General features: G+C 42.9%; 1 protein-coding gene across 1 annotated transcript in view; it reads left to right on the forward strand.

The window, feature by feature from the left end:
• Window positions 1-15660, forward strand: part of LOC308317421 (phospholipid-transporting ATPase ID-like) — a 63081-nt gene that overhangs the window by 787 nt on the left and 46634 nt on the right. The window lies entirely within an intron of this gene.

A 15660-nucleotide genomic window follows, 5' to 3' on the forward strand; every position in this document is an offset into this window, starting at 1 on the left:
AGGCTACGTACGGACCCCCATTTAATGGCATTTCTATCTCTGAGACCCCAATTTATTATTGTATAAAATCAATGTTAATTTAACTCTGAGAGTGTTGGTTGGTTTCATTTGTTCAGTACACTCTCAAGAGTTACAGTCAGTCCCATATAAGGGCCAATTTCGTTCCATTTGTATACTCTCTGAGTTACAGACCCATGAGGGTCCATTTGGTTCCTAATTATCATTTAGCTGAGGACCCCCTGGAACTCCCCCAAGGACCCCTGGCGGTCCCCGGACCCCACTTTGATCAACTGAGGAGAGAGGGCTTTACTTGTACTCTTGGTGTTTCTTTAAGTGGAGCTGGAGATAATTAAGTGACAACTGCAGCTGCTGCTGGCAAATTGAGACTTTATTTAAGCCTATACTTTAGTTTTGTTGCCAACATTTTAATCCATTCTGACCTGAGATCAGATTCTAAAAATGTCTTCTACATCCTGACAGTTTTCTGAAAAAGCTATGTTTCTATGTCAGTGGTTCTTCGATTTTTCAAAAATAGCAGACCTACAAGCTGTTTTATTTTTCAATAACTAAAGCATGACATAGTGCTAACACCAAAAGGGGTCCCCCCCCCAAAAAATGGATTAAGTGAGATATTTACTAAAATCTCAATGGGTTGTTGTGCACGCATGCGGCATGCAAGCACACAGAGTTTGTCCTTCTGTTAAACAAACCAGATTTAAGTGTAAACCATTCACCATTATGCTTAGGCTTCATGAGAGTAAAATTCTCCTTCAGTGTTTCTTGGTTCAATTCACCTTTTTCCAAATTGTTCACAAATTGTGAAAATAGCCAGTGTACAAACTTGGCGACTGTGGCTCAAGAGGTAGAGCAGTTCGTCCAATAATCCATGGGTTTGGCGGTTCGAATCCCGGGTCCTCCTGTCCACATGTCGAAGTGTCCTTGGGCAAGACACTGAACCCCACATTGCTCCCGATGTGCTGGTTGGTACCTTGCATGGCTTCCGCCACAATCGGTGTATGAATGTGTGTGTGAATGGGTGAATGTAATGCACTATGTAAAGCGCCTTGGATAAAGGCGCTATATAAATGCACCATTTTTCCATTTACAAACTCAACACTCCACATTGGCCTCTTTCCCACCAAAGTAACTTTGGTTCTAGAACTGGTTCCGTGCATCATGCTAGATTCTTTCACGGAACCAGCGTCTGGTGGAACTGGAACCAACATACAGTTAATATATACAGTTAATATATACAGTTAATATGTGCGTGTGTTTGTGTGTACGTTAGGTTTGCGCACAGGTGGTGAAAAACAACCATGCTGTTTCCGTGCTCAGACGCACCCACCCACCCACACACACACACACACACACACACACACACACACACACACACACACACACACACACACACACACACACACACACACACACACACACACACACACACATAGTCACTTAAGGAAGTGGTTGCAACACTTTAAAAAAACGGAACTAGTTCAACCCCGGTGTGAAAGGGACCATTTGTGATGCGTTATGAGCTTGTAGATCTGCTATTTTCACAATTTTGAAAACACCTTTTAATTTGTACAACAAGGTGTTTATGATGGTAAGGTTTGCGCCGATGACAGCTACAGTATGCACCGATAGAGTGGTAGTAGCCTCTAAATCAGACACACACACACACACACACACACACACACACACACACACACACACACACACACACACACACACACACACACACACACACACACACACACAGAGGCCATAGGGAGGAGGGCTTGTACAGTAGTTTAGTTTAGTTTAGTTTATTTGATCATCTGTACAGTACAGTACAGTACAGTACAGTACAGTACAGTACAGTACAGCACAGCACAGCACAGTACAGCACAGCACAGCACAGCACAGCACAGTACAGTACAGTACAGTACAGTACAGTACAGTACAGTACCACCCGGTTCAGACGGGTCTGATTTCTTTCTCTCGGGTCACTCCTGTAAATAATTGTTTCATCCGAGCACCCTTGAAATACATTGTTGTTAACGCTTCACCTCCCGGTGTATGAATGAACGGATGGACCATTTTATGGCGTATAATTATAATAATTCATAACAACGTTATGAAGCATGCCATAATAATGCAATCAATGTGTTCATAATGCATCACACAAATGCTTTCCACAATCCCCACAAATTGTGGAGTCTCATCGGTTATGGAGTAAATACACCATTACTGACACTGTACGCTATTCATTTAGCATGCTATTATTGAGACCTTTTAACCCATTTTGGGGCGGGAACCCCTTTTGGTGTTAGCATTATGATATGCTTTATCTATTGTAAAAAATAGCAGATGTACAAGCTCGTAGCGCGCCACTCGGTGGCGCGCTATACGAGCTTGTAGGTCTGCTATTTTTGAAAAATCGAAGAACCGCTGACATAGAAACATAGCTTTTTCAGAAAACTGTCAGGATGTAGAATACATTTTTAGAATCTGAGCTCTGTGATGGGTGCAAAATCTTCGGTTCCCCTTTGCTTTGAGTTCAACGTGAGTCAACGTGTAACAGCATTGCAGACTCATTGGTTGCAGCGGGGTGGGTCCTCCATGGATATTATTGATATTGATACCGTATACTGTATGTGCCACCTCTGTTGTATGAGCCCGGGGGGGGGGGGGGGGGGGGAGGAGGGATGCTGAATCGAAATGTCAGGGTGTTTTATCCGGTAAGAGGAGAGGACCCGACCACTGGTTCTGTCTTCATAGCTGCTAGAGGTCACGTGAATAATTCAGCGGGCCTGATTGTTCTGGGTTCTTTTGGTGCGCTCAGATATAAAAGAAGTGCTGCCGTTGTGTTGTCTGTATACAGTCTAAAGGGTCACCTGCTGTGTCCCTGGGCTAGGGTGTACAGTCTAAAGGGTCACCCTGGGTTAGGGTGTACAGTCTAAAGGGTCACCCTGGGTTAGGGTGTACAGTCTAAAGGGTCACCCTGGGTTAGGGTGTACAGTCTAAAGGGTCACCCTGGGTTAGGGTGTACAGTCTAAAGGGTCACCCTGGGTTAGGGTGTACAGTCTAAAGGTTCACCCTGGGGTAGGGTGTACAGTCTGACTCTAAAGGGTCACCCTGGGTTAGGGTGTACAGTCTAAAGCAGTGGTAACCAACCTTTTCAAGCCCAAGAGCCCATTTTATTCCCAATTGTAAGCCAAGATCTACCACTAAAACGTGTTAGAAAAAACACTTGTTTTTTTGCTATTTCTGACAGGCTCAATGCATGTGCACACATCCACACAAAGACTAAAGCTTAAATTACTTACTAATCCAATAATCTCCATTTAAATATCTGAAGTTAATGCAAACACATCCTGCATTTTATCGGACAGCAGTTCAATGACAGTAGGCTCAGTAAAGAGGAAAGGGTTTGATACAAAAGCAGCTACTTGACTCATGCGTTGTACTTCAACAAGTTTTCATATTTATCATATTTTTTGCTCTATGTGTGCATGTGTACAGAATTCAAACTGTAGCATTGATTATTGTCACGGACAGAAGTTCACATTCTTTCCCTTTGCATATGCCCTGGAGTGCACTCGCCTATTAGTTTGCATTGCAGACTGGTATATTCAGTATATTTTTCTCATTTATATTTTTGTTGTTGCTACGCACAGTGCGCAGCAGTTGAGGAGAACGCAACTATGCATTCCTTTAAGCAACACAACTTCTGCAGCTGCATCCATATGTTTAGAATTTGCATCAATGATCAAATCCCAATAATAAAAAATATTATAACAACGAACAACGAAAACTGAAGGAGCAGCGTCGCTATCTATCTATCTGTGTCTGCAGCCTGTCACGAGCCCCGTAATGAACGCACGTTGTTCCGTATTTTAATGTCGGGTCGGAGAATAAATACAGTATGAATGACGGCGGGATTTATTTGACAACTCTGTCCTGCTTTCTTCACGAGAAGAGAAGAGCGCTCACAGCTGCTAATATGGTAGCAGCCCTGTGGCTGACCTGTCAGTTCTCTTTAGGCTTGTGTAGTGTAGTATGTGAACCTGGGTCTGGGAAGCTCAGAGCTGCAGCCATTGGCTCATGATACGAGCACACGACCAATGGGACAGGTCATTCAGTGTTGCTAAGATACCACCCCTCCCACCACACACGCACACACACCCTTGGACGATGGGGTCTATTCTCAAACTCAGAGCCACAGCGCTCTGCTCAAAATTAATTTGCATGTGACGAGCGGCACTGACATTATTCCAATGGGTCTAACACTTCGCGATCGACTGGAAACGTTCCCGCGATCGACAGGTAGATCGCGAACCCCTGGTTGGTTACCCCTGGTCTAAAGGGTCACCCTGGGTTAGGGTGTACAGTCTATAGGGTCACCCTGGGTTAGGGTGTACAGTCTAAAGGGTCACCCTGGGTTAGGGTGTACAGTCTAAAGGGTCACCCTGGGTTAGGGTGTACAGTCTATAGGGTCACCCTGGGTTAGGGTGTACAGTCTATAGGGTCACCCTGGGTTAGGGTGTACAGTCTAAAGGGTCACCCTGGGTTAGGGTGTACAGTCTAAAGGGTCACCTGCTGTGTCCCTGGGTTAGGGTGTACAGTCTATAGGGTCACCCTGGGTTAGGGTGTACAGTCTATAGGGTCACCCTGGGTTAGGGTGTACAGTTTGAAGAGATATGCCAAGGAAGCCCCATAAGAGAAGATTTCTACGGCTTATGGCAGTGATTTTCACCGATCTTCATTTCAAGGACCCCCAGGTTTGACCTGAATTGGGCTACGGACCCTCCATTTAATGGCATTTATATCTCTGGGACCCCCATTTTATATTGTAAAATCAAAGTTAATTTAACTCTTGTTGGTTGCATTTGTATACACTCTCAGATTTACAGACCCATGAGGGTCCATTTGGTTCCTAATATATCATTTATCTGGGGACCCCCTGGAAGTCTCTCAAGGACCCCTAGGGGTCCCCGGACCCCACTTTGGGAGCCCCTGCTGTAGTGAATGCGCCACACATGGAGAAAACATGCAGGGAGATGTCGCCTCTCAAACCACCAGCTCTATCGGCAGGAAGTATAGGGATGTTGCAAGAACTTCCTGTAAAAATTAAATAGATTTTTTTTTTACCTGATGCTCACCCATGGTTAACCTTAAAGTATAACCTCTGTACATATAGACTAATGAGACGGAGGAAGACTGCACACTTTCTTCTCTCCAGTTTATGTCTTTTGTCCGAGCACCCGCTGAATTTTCTTACCCCATTCTGACCTGAGATCAGATTCATACGAGGTTTCCACTGCGGACACACACTGGTCTGATTAACCCATTCTGACCTGAGATCAGATTTAAAAAATGTCAGTCGTTCTTTGATTTTTCAAAAATAGCAGACCTACAAGCTCATAGCGCGCCACTCGGTGGCGCGCTATGAGCTTGTAGATCTGCTATTTTTCAATAGCTAAAGCATAACGTGATGCGAACACCAAAATGGGTGCCCGCCCAGAATGGGTTAAGGGACCACTTCACCACTTTTCAACCTATCTTATTATAATAGGTCCTCACTAATAATCATGAAGAAATGCTGCAAGACTGAGTAGAAAATAATTGTGCTATTTTTATCATGATTATTAGTGAGGACCTATTATATGAAGATAGGTTGAAAAGTGGTGAAGTGGTCCTTTAAGGCCTATTCATAGTAGGGCTGTCAGAACGAATTTCATAATATGAAAGAAATTCGAATATTAAAAAATATATATATATTCGAAAGCTAAAATTGCCATTCGAATGGAGCTTTTATAATTTATTAATTCTATTTAATATTTTTATTTAGTTTTATGTTATTTTATCTGCTCACTAAATGTATTGAGTAACGGATCTACCGCTGTGAAATCTCCCCGGCCGCTTCCACTGCATGTGAAAAGGTTCACGTCCGCTCACGTCGCAGAAGAGGTCATTGATTGGCTAAAGTAGGGCCAGATTTCAGGGTAAGCCAATCAGAGACAGTCTACAGGGTGGGCGGGCTTACTGGCTGTTGTAAACGGTAGCACATTTAATGACAGACACACAAACCCTTGTAACACATGCATAGATACGTCTAGTATACTACACAGACAGAAATCGCCGGTAGAACGAAAATCATAATACAGTCTCACGCCGCAACTTTATTGCACATCTGTGCTTGCCTTTCATCCACGCTTCTATAGCCTTTTAAATCTCATTTCCCATCCACGGGCACAAGCAAAGTGATATCAGCATCTTCCACCCGATCTGTGGTGTTGTTTTTGACGAGGGTAGCAACTAGTTAGCATGGGAGCTAACATTAGTTTAAGGGTCCATATCGTTAGAAGCCAAGGAGTCCTCCTTAATAACACACTCGATGCTGCGTTTACACGGGCAGACACAGACGAATGCTAATATCATTTGGAGCAGGCCGAGCAGCTACTGTACACGTCTGTTTGCATCAACATGTTGCTGGCTTCACAATGAATGATAGATTTTATCGTTGCCTCTGCCCGTGTTTAATGGTCAGGATTTCACTGTCCACAGCAGGCAGACCTGTCAAAACTATATGCACTTCCCAAAACTCACAAGACATGCCAGCCACGTGTATTATTATAGGCTAAATATGAGCTAAAATAAACAATGTAAATATTCGAATATTTTCGAAAATTACAAATAATTAAGCAATGAAATTCGAATTGGATTATAGAGGTGAACTGACAGCCCTAATTCATAGTCTGGATTTTCGGTGGTGAGGTGACCACCGCTCCATGTTATATAACAGCTCCGGTGGTCACCTCACCACCGCTCCATGTTATAACAGCTCCGGTGGTCACCTCACCACCGGAGCTGTAATAACGTGGAGCGGTGGTCACCTCACCACCGGAGCTGTAATAACGTGGAGCGGTGGTGATTAAAAACAGAGAAGAAGGGCTGGGGGGCTCAGTGACGTCATGTTGTAGTTGCGGTGGTCACCTCACCACCGATAGATCAGACTATGAATAACGCTTTAGATGTGCGTGCACCTCCTGACCACTATAGTGCCCAGAACATGTCACGTGGCACTGGCAATGCGTTGGTGGGCTTGGAGATCAGGTCTTTAGTGTAAAACACGTGTTAACTACTTTATGTTTGAGTTAAATAAATAGCTTCAAACCCCACATTTACTGGATATAGTTTGAGTTCAGTCGACTCAAAATGTGAGCCCAGGATGCAAATTACTGTATTAGCGCTCTTGACCCCATGCATGAACCCCAATGTCCGTAAAGATTAGGCGAACATATATCAGATCTACAAGCTCACAACGGCTCACTCACAACGCAGCGTGTTGTGAACTTGTGATCTTGTATATCAGCTATTTACGGTGAAGAGATTTGATGTACCACTCACTTAACACGGGTGTGATTTTTACTTGAGAGCTACTTTCAAAATGACCAGCTCAAAAAGATCTACCTACCGAAAATATTATACCATTGCTGAAAAAAGAGTTTAAATATGTACCTGTACTACCTGAGGGGGCTTTGCGATAACGGAGCTGGCGTTACATATAAGACTAATGCTCTTGGGAAATAGAGGGGAAGAAATTGAATAGGTAGGGTTTTTTTGTATTTAATTTACTGACGTTTCTTTGTGCACAGCAACACTCTTGAAAAAAATATATTGAATTGTGGGTTTGAGCTGGTTTCAGTGGTTAAAAAGATGCTATGCTGTCATATTAAAAAGGAAATGAGAGCGATTCCCTGCAGTGACTTCTCTGTTGTGACCACAAGTTGACACATTAGAATGTACTCATTTACTCAGGAACTTCTCAGGAAGCTACTGTTGAAGTTAATGGGTGACCCAGTGCTGTCTGCGTGGGTCTCAACCACACCTACTGAACCTCATTTGTGGGCATGCCACGTTAGGCGAACATTCAGCAAAAAACAGGCAAGTGTTTGGTGAAAATAGACGATCTCAAACAGTTTCATGAAAACAGTTTGCACACCTACAAAAAAAAGGTTAAAGGGCAGGTGTGTAGGCAAACACGTGCGCGTCAATAATAAAATAATAAAATAATACACGCTGCCGTACATTTTTTTTTTAAGTTTGCTGACCTCTATTTGATCTCAAGAGTCATCGTTATCCATTCCCTCATCGGGTTAACTCCTATATGGCGAAATAATGCTGAGATGAATCTGTTCTGCATTCATTCTTATTTCCTCCATCACTTCATGAGACAGGAATTGGCTGGAATTGTTTATTTTATCCGTACCGTAGTGATAGGAAATCTATTTCTAAACAGAGTGTGGTGTTGTCAGTTAGTTGGACCGATTTGTCTATAATATTTTGGATGATGATGAATAAATGCTTTCTATATACGTAATAACGTACTACTATGTAATACAAAAAGGTATGCTTTAAGAGGTAAACACAGGGGTGGGTTGAACTCATCACGCACAGTGTGCGTCAGTGTGTCCCAAACCTTTTAGCTCCCAAGACCCACGTGTTGTGAGCTTGTAGATCTGCTATTTTCACTACTTCTTCGCATCAGATTCAATACTAATCTCTACATGTTCTAGTAAACATGCATCAGATTCAATACTAATCTCTATCTCTACATGTTCTAGTAAACATGCATCAGATTCAATACTAATCTCTATCTCTACATGTTCTAGTAAACATGCATCAGATTCAATACTAATCTCTACATGTTCTAGTAAACATGCATCAGATTCAATACTAATCTCTATCTCTACATGTTCTAGTAAACATGCATCAGATTCAATACTAATCTCTATCTCTACATGTTCTAGTAAACATGCATCAGATTCAATACTAATCTCTACATGTTCTAGTAAACATGCATCAGATTCAATACTAATCTCTACATGTTCTAGTAAACATGCATCAGATTCAATACTAATCTCTACATGTTCTAGTAAACATGCATCAGATTCAATACTAATCTCTATCTCTACATGTTCTAGTAAACATGCATCAGATTCAATACTAATCTCTATCTCTACATGTTCTAGTAAACATGCATCAGATTCAATACTAATCTCTATCTCTACATGTTCTAGTAAACATGCATCAGATTCAATACTAATCTCTACATGTTCTAGTAAACATGCATCAGATTCAATACTAATCTCTACATGTTCTAGTAAACATGCATCAGATTCAATACTAATCTCTACATGTTCTAGTAAACATGCATCAGATTCAATACTAATCTCTACATGTTCTAGTAAACATGCATCAGATTCAATACTAATCTCTACATGTTCTAGTAAACATGCATCAGATTCAATACTAATCTCTACATAAATAAATACGCATAAAATAAAATAAATACGCATCAGATTCAGAGGCTACGGTGTCTATATCTCCACACAACAGCAGGATGTTGAAATGTCACTTTTCAAACATTTGAAAGCTTTCAAGAATAGCAAAAAAAAGGAGCAGATTCCGCAAAGTGCGTTTAGCTCTCTGCTCTTGTAGATCGGCTATGTCCGCCGTTTGTCGTATCATAATGACAAAGTGTTGTATAGAGCGTCGCAGTCCCGCCCCCTCGAGAGACCCGGAAAATAAATCCCCGTTAATTTTCCTCATAGACTTTTCAGATAGTATTTATTTAAAGACGTTTACGCCGCGGACAAAGCCAACTCTTGTCGTGACAAATTATGACAACAAACACTTTTTTTGTTGTTTTTCCTTCTTTGTAATTATTTGTTTGGTCCAAAATATTGTGTGTGTTGTTGGAGTTGGCTTCGTACGACACTTAAAAGGTCTTTAAATGAATACGTTTTTAAATGTCTATGGGAAAAATGCATTGAGATTCACATGGGCCTGGCGTCGTCACTGCGACGCTCTATAGGGCTTAACCCATTTTAGGCGGGAACCCCTTCTGGTGTTAGCATTATGTAATGCTTTAGCTATTGAAAAATAGCAGATCTACAAGCTCGTAGTGCGCCACTCGGTGGTCTGCTATTTTTGAAAAACCGAAGAACGACTGACACAGAAACATGGCTTTTCCAGAAAACTGTCAGGACGTAGAAGACATTTTTAGAATCTGATCTCAGGTCAGAAGGGTCAACATTCCTGACTAATGAAAGTGGGAATATATACATTAGTGAAGCCTGAGAGGTGCCGTGGCCCAGCAGGGAATGCCATGCACTGGTGCTTTTGACAGCATACTTTGATTTAGTTCTTCTAGTCACAACAGTCCTTTGGATACAACTTCAGTTTTACTTTAGTGTCGATTTAAAAAAAAAAACTTCTAAATCCTAACATTTTTCTGAAAACCCCACGTCAGTGGTGCTCAACCTTTTTCATGTCAAGGACCCCCAGAATTATCTCTATTGGGCCACGGACCCCCCATCTCAAAATATGTAGTTCCAGGGACCACCCCCCCAGAAGCCAATATTTTAGTTAAAAATGTTCGCTCTGAAATATATATTAAAATATTTGCACCACATTTTCACGATTTTTTCAAAAACAGCAGACCTACAAGCTCATAGCGCGGCGCTCGGTGCCGCACTATGAGCTTGTAGATCTGTCTTCTGGCTCTCGTTAGCAGTTTATCTGTCCTAAACTCGGCTCTTCGGTGCTACTGAACGTCTTTCTGACGAGCCGAAACAGCGGTAAAATAGAAGTATGAACCGACCCTTGCAGAGTGTTGCAGTTCCAATTTCTGTTGCACTATTGCAGTGATATCTCCTGATTGAGACCTGGTGGGTAATGGCCCTGTTACTGTAAAAACTGTAAAAACAGTGATATCTCCTGATTGAGACCTGGTGGGTAATGGCCCTGTTACTGTAAAAACTGTAAAAACAACTCTGGATGAATTACTATGGGATCAGAGCTATGAAACACTTATTCTGTAGACAGCTGATTGACATGCACACAAGTTGACGCGTTAACCAGCGTTTCACCGATTCAGGATGTGGTTATGCAGCAAGCAAAGGCTTCACGAAGAGAGGCGACCATGCACACACACGGGTCCAGCGCAAACCGCCCACACCCACGCCGTTTCCCCCGCCAACCGCTGGCCACGTTCCCAGAACTATACAAGCAATGACTGGGATCTGGGCGTTCAGCTTTCATGTTGAACATTTAGTGGGTAGGTGACATTTAGGTCACTGTTTGGTGGAAGTTTGACTCATTATACTTACTTGAGGTTGACCTAAAATCAACGTTTTGGCTCAACACAAACTTTCACAGATGCTGAGGAGGTTCTGACTCTTAAGTTCGTGGTCTTCAATGGTTTTTTTTTTTGCCACAAAAGTAGTTTTGTTAAGACAAATATTTAGGAAAATTCATTATCAAATATAAATGTCAAACATTAAACAGTCTACATGTCCCAAAAGAGAATGCATGCATTTCATCCCGTCTGACCAGAAGCAGGGATTACATTTTGGGTGTGTTAAGATTAGAATTGTTATATTTTAGCCATTGAAAAATAGCAGATCTACAAGCTCGTAGCGCGGCACTTGGTGAGCTTGTAGATCTGCTATTTTTGAAAAATCGTGAAAATGTGGTCTAAATCTTTTAATATATATATTATTTCACGGTGAGCGTTTTTAACTCAAATATTTGCTTTTGGGGTAGGGATCCCTGGAGTCCTTGACATGAAATAGTTTGAGAACCACTGACATATAGAAACATAGGTTTTTTAGTATAGAATCGTCCTCAGGTCTAAATGGGTTAAACATATCCCCACTGGTCATACAAATGAATGACCCTCCAGCAACAAAAACTAATTTGGGCTAATTATAGCTGGTAGTTCGATAAGACAAGTACCTGTTGACAGATACATACCAGTCCAGGGAGGGTGGATCCTCAGTGTAAATTTAACTCAGAGAGTGTACTGTACACATTTTGGTTACATTTAGTTTTCGTCAGTGAACAAAAAAAAGGTAGTCGACGAACATATTCCGCCATAGTTTTTAGTCGACGAAATGATGTAATTAAAACCAACACTGGACTCATGGGTTATAGGGGCTGTGTTCTGTCTCAGGAGCTGATCAACACTGGACTCATGGGTTAGAGGGGCTGTGTTCTGTCTCAGGAGCTGATCAACACTGGACTCATGGGTTATAGGGGCTGTGTTCTGTCTCAGGAGCTGATCAACACTGGACTCATGGGTTAGAGGGGCTGTGTTCTGTCTCAGGAGCTGATCAACACTGGACTCATGGGTTATAGGGGCTGTGTTCTGTCTCAGGAGCTGATCAACACTGGACTCATGGGTTATAGGGCCGGCGTGTAGTCTTAGGAGCTGACCAACACTGGACTCATGGGTTATAGGGGCTGTGTTCTGTCTCAGGAGCTGATCAACACTGGACTCATGGGTTATAGGGGCTGTGTTCTGTCTCAGGAGCTGACCAACACTGGACTCATGGGTTATAGGGGAGGCGGCGTGTAGTCTCAGGAGCTGACGGCCATCGTCGCTCTGCGCGGGGAGCGGTCGGTCGTCTCTGCTCCGTCACTGAATGACTGATTTCATTCCTCCAGAAATGTAGAGACAGAAGGAAGAAGAGTGAGAATCGAGGAGGAGGTTGGGGGTGAGGAGGTGTGTGTGCGTGTGTGCGTGTGTGCGTGCGTGCTTGCATGTGTGTCTGTGTGTGTGTGTGTGTGTGTGTGTAGTGGACACACATACAAAGACATCTGTGTTTGCAGCCTTTAAAGACCAGCACCCTATCCACTGGCTGGCAAATAAACTCTCTCTCTGTCTCTCTCTTTTTCACTCTCTGTAGTTCTCTCTCTCTCACGCACGCGCACACACACTCGCACACACACTCGCACACACACACACACACACACACACACACACACACACATACACACACACACACACACACACACGCACATGCGCACGCGCACACACACGTTCACCTGTGCTCTAAGGAGAAGGCTCTTTCTTTGAGTTGAAAACAAGTGGTGGGTTTTCATAATGGACCACTGTGTGCTCAGCAGAAACCAGAGACTGACTGGGCCTCGTCCATACCACCCCGTGACCTCTGTGGCCAAACTCACACAACAGGTGACTGTGAGAGAGAGAGAGAGAGAGAGGCACTGTCGTCTGCTCAGGCATTGTTTGCTGAGATGATGTTGAATTCCTTCACTTGTGTCCAGCATTGGCTTTGGATGTCGTGTTATGCTTTTTCATGTCAAGCTACCGGTATATGTATTTGACTGAAAACAATTTGTGCCCGGGAGGGACCCAGCAAAACTTTGACTTAAGTATATATATTCAATGATTTGCCCACATTTTCATGATAAAAAAAGAAAGAAAAAAGAAGGCTGATCTACAAGCTTATAGCGCAGCACAAAGTGGTGCACTATGTGCTTGTATATCTGCTATTTTAGTATAACATGCTGTAGTGCATGGTTAATGGTTAACCCATTCTGACCGGGCACCCATTTTGGTGTTAGCATCATGTCGTGCTTTAGCTACTGAAAAATAGCAGATCTACAAGCTCATATCGCGCCACCGAGTGGCGCGATACGAGCTTGTAGGTCTGCTATTTTTGAAAAATCGAAGAGCGACTGACATTTTTAGAATCTGATCTCAGGTCAGAAGTGGGTTAATCAGACCAGTATCTGTCCAGTGGAAACCTCGTATGAATCTGATCTCAGGTCAGAATGGGTTATAATGATTGTGACTATAGGGTATCAATCAACTGGTAGGCCTATATCATTTCATCGTATCATTCCTACCAAAATGACACTTTGGTGGAGGTTTGCGTGTTAGCTTGCCGTGATGTAACTCCAAATATTAATGTAATGTTATACATTTGCAGAATCGGCTTGGATTGGTTCATGACATGACCATGTGCTCAATGAGTGACTTTGAGGGTTGTTTGTTCAGAGCTGTTTTAGTAATGAGGTACATGAATGAGGCTTTACTGCTGCTTTGGTTGGATTGTGATAAAAAAAATAAAGAAATGCCTTCACTTTAGATCTTGAAATCAAACTGCCATAATCTAACAAGTCACAACCTTTGACATTTTATCATCAACAGGAAGAATGTGTTTTGGGTGGGAACCCCTTTTGGTGTTGTGTTAGCATTGTGTTATGCATTATCTATTGAAAAATAGCAGATCGAGCTTGTAGGTCTGCTATTTTTGAAAAATCGAAGAACGACTGCCGTAGAAACATAGCTTTTTCAGAAAAGTGAGAAAACTGTCAGGATGTAGAAGACATTTTTAGAATCAGAATGGGCTATCCACATGAACTCTAGCATTCATGTCTATTTCTGGGTGTGTCATAAACATTCTGCGAAAATGATGGAGCTATACACTGTAGCACGCAGCGTGTCACATTCATTGAGCTTGTGAGTAGACTGGAGGGGGGAAAAGGAGGGGACCAAAGATACGTCGACCCCCGAGGGACCCCCGAGGGACCCCTGCCGGTCAAAGAAACATGTAAGGTTTGAGACTTTGCGTAAGAGAACGTTCCATGCGTTGACATTTGAAAAGGGCTGCTTTATAGGCTGTGTGTGGTTGCATTACTTACTGTACCCCGGGGTCTGGGGTGGAAAATATGATTGGTTTGTCCGCTCGGTGGGGCTGGGTCTGTGCTGCTTGCATACAGTAGAGTAGGCCGCACTGTTTGCCTGGGTTCATCAGGCAGAGAATAGATACCAGACAGAAGGTAAACTGTACTCTACTGTACTGTACTCTACTCTACTCTGAATGTACCAGACAGAAGGTAAACTGTACTCTATTGTACTGTACTCTACTCTACTCTGAATGTACCAGACAGAAGGTAAACTGTACTCTATTGTACTGTACTCTACTCTACTCTACTCTGAATGTACCAGACAGAAGGTAAACTGTACTCTATTGTACTGTACTCTACTCTACTCTGAATGTACCAGACAGAAGGTAAACTGTACTCTATTGTACTGTACTCTACTCTACTCTACTCTGAATGTACCAGACAGAAGGTAAACTGTACTCTATTGTACTGTACTCTACTCTACTCTACTCTGAATGTACCAGACAGAAGGTAAACTGTACTCTATTGTACTGTACTCTACTCTACTCTGAATGTACCAGACAGAAGGTAAACTGTACTCTATTGTACTGTACTGTACTCTACTCTACTCTGAATGTACCAGACAGAAGGTAAACTGTACTCTATTGTACTGTACTCTACTCTACTCTACTCTGAATGTACCAGACAGAAGGTAAACTGTACTCTACTTGCGTAATGGCAGTCCTGACTGGCCACAGGTCGTACCAGGCATATTCCCGGTGGGCCGCGACCGTAGGCAGGCAGGCCAATAGGCGGCAGGCCACCAGGAAAGGTCCGGGCGTGCTGCCATTCTGCCAGTGCCATCATGATAATTTCACTGTAGCTGTATCAGTGAGTGACAAATAAACCCTCTACAAAGGGTTGTGTATAGTTTAGTCTGTTGGTTTGTATCATTTATGTTGTTCTGTAAAAGTGGTGGTATTAATTAGGGCTTGTTTGTTTGTGTGTGCCTCGACGGAGCGGGGCGGTAGAGTTTCTGCTATCTTTGTGCTGGTTGTGGTGGGCCGGACGGTCTGGGCCAAACTCACGTGAAAATGACCAGGGCCGCATTTCTGTCCCAGTCTAGCCCTGACCACACAGCCCATGATCTGTCCCAGTCTAGCCCTGACCACACAGCCCATGATCTGTCCC

The sequence above is a fragment of the Protomyctophum bolini genome (assembly GCF_963924005.1).
Source record: "Protomyctophum bolini genome assembly, chromosome: 6".
In the NCBI taxonomy this organism is placed as follows: domain Eukaryota; kingdom Metazoa; phylum Chordata; class Actinopteri; order Myctophiformes; family Myctophidae; genus Protomyctophum; species Protomyctophum bolini.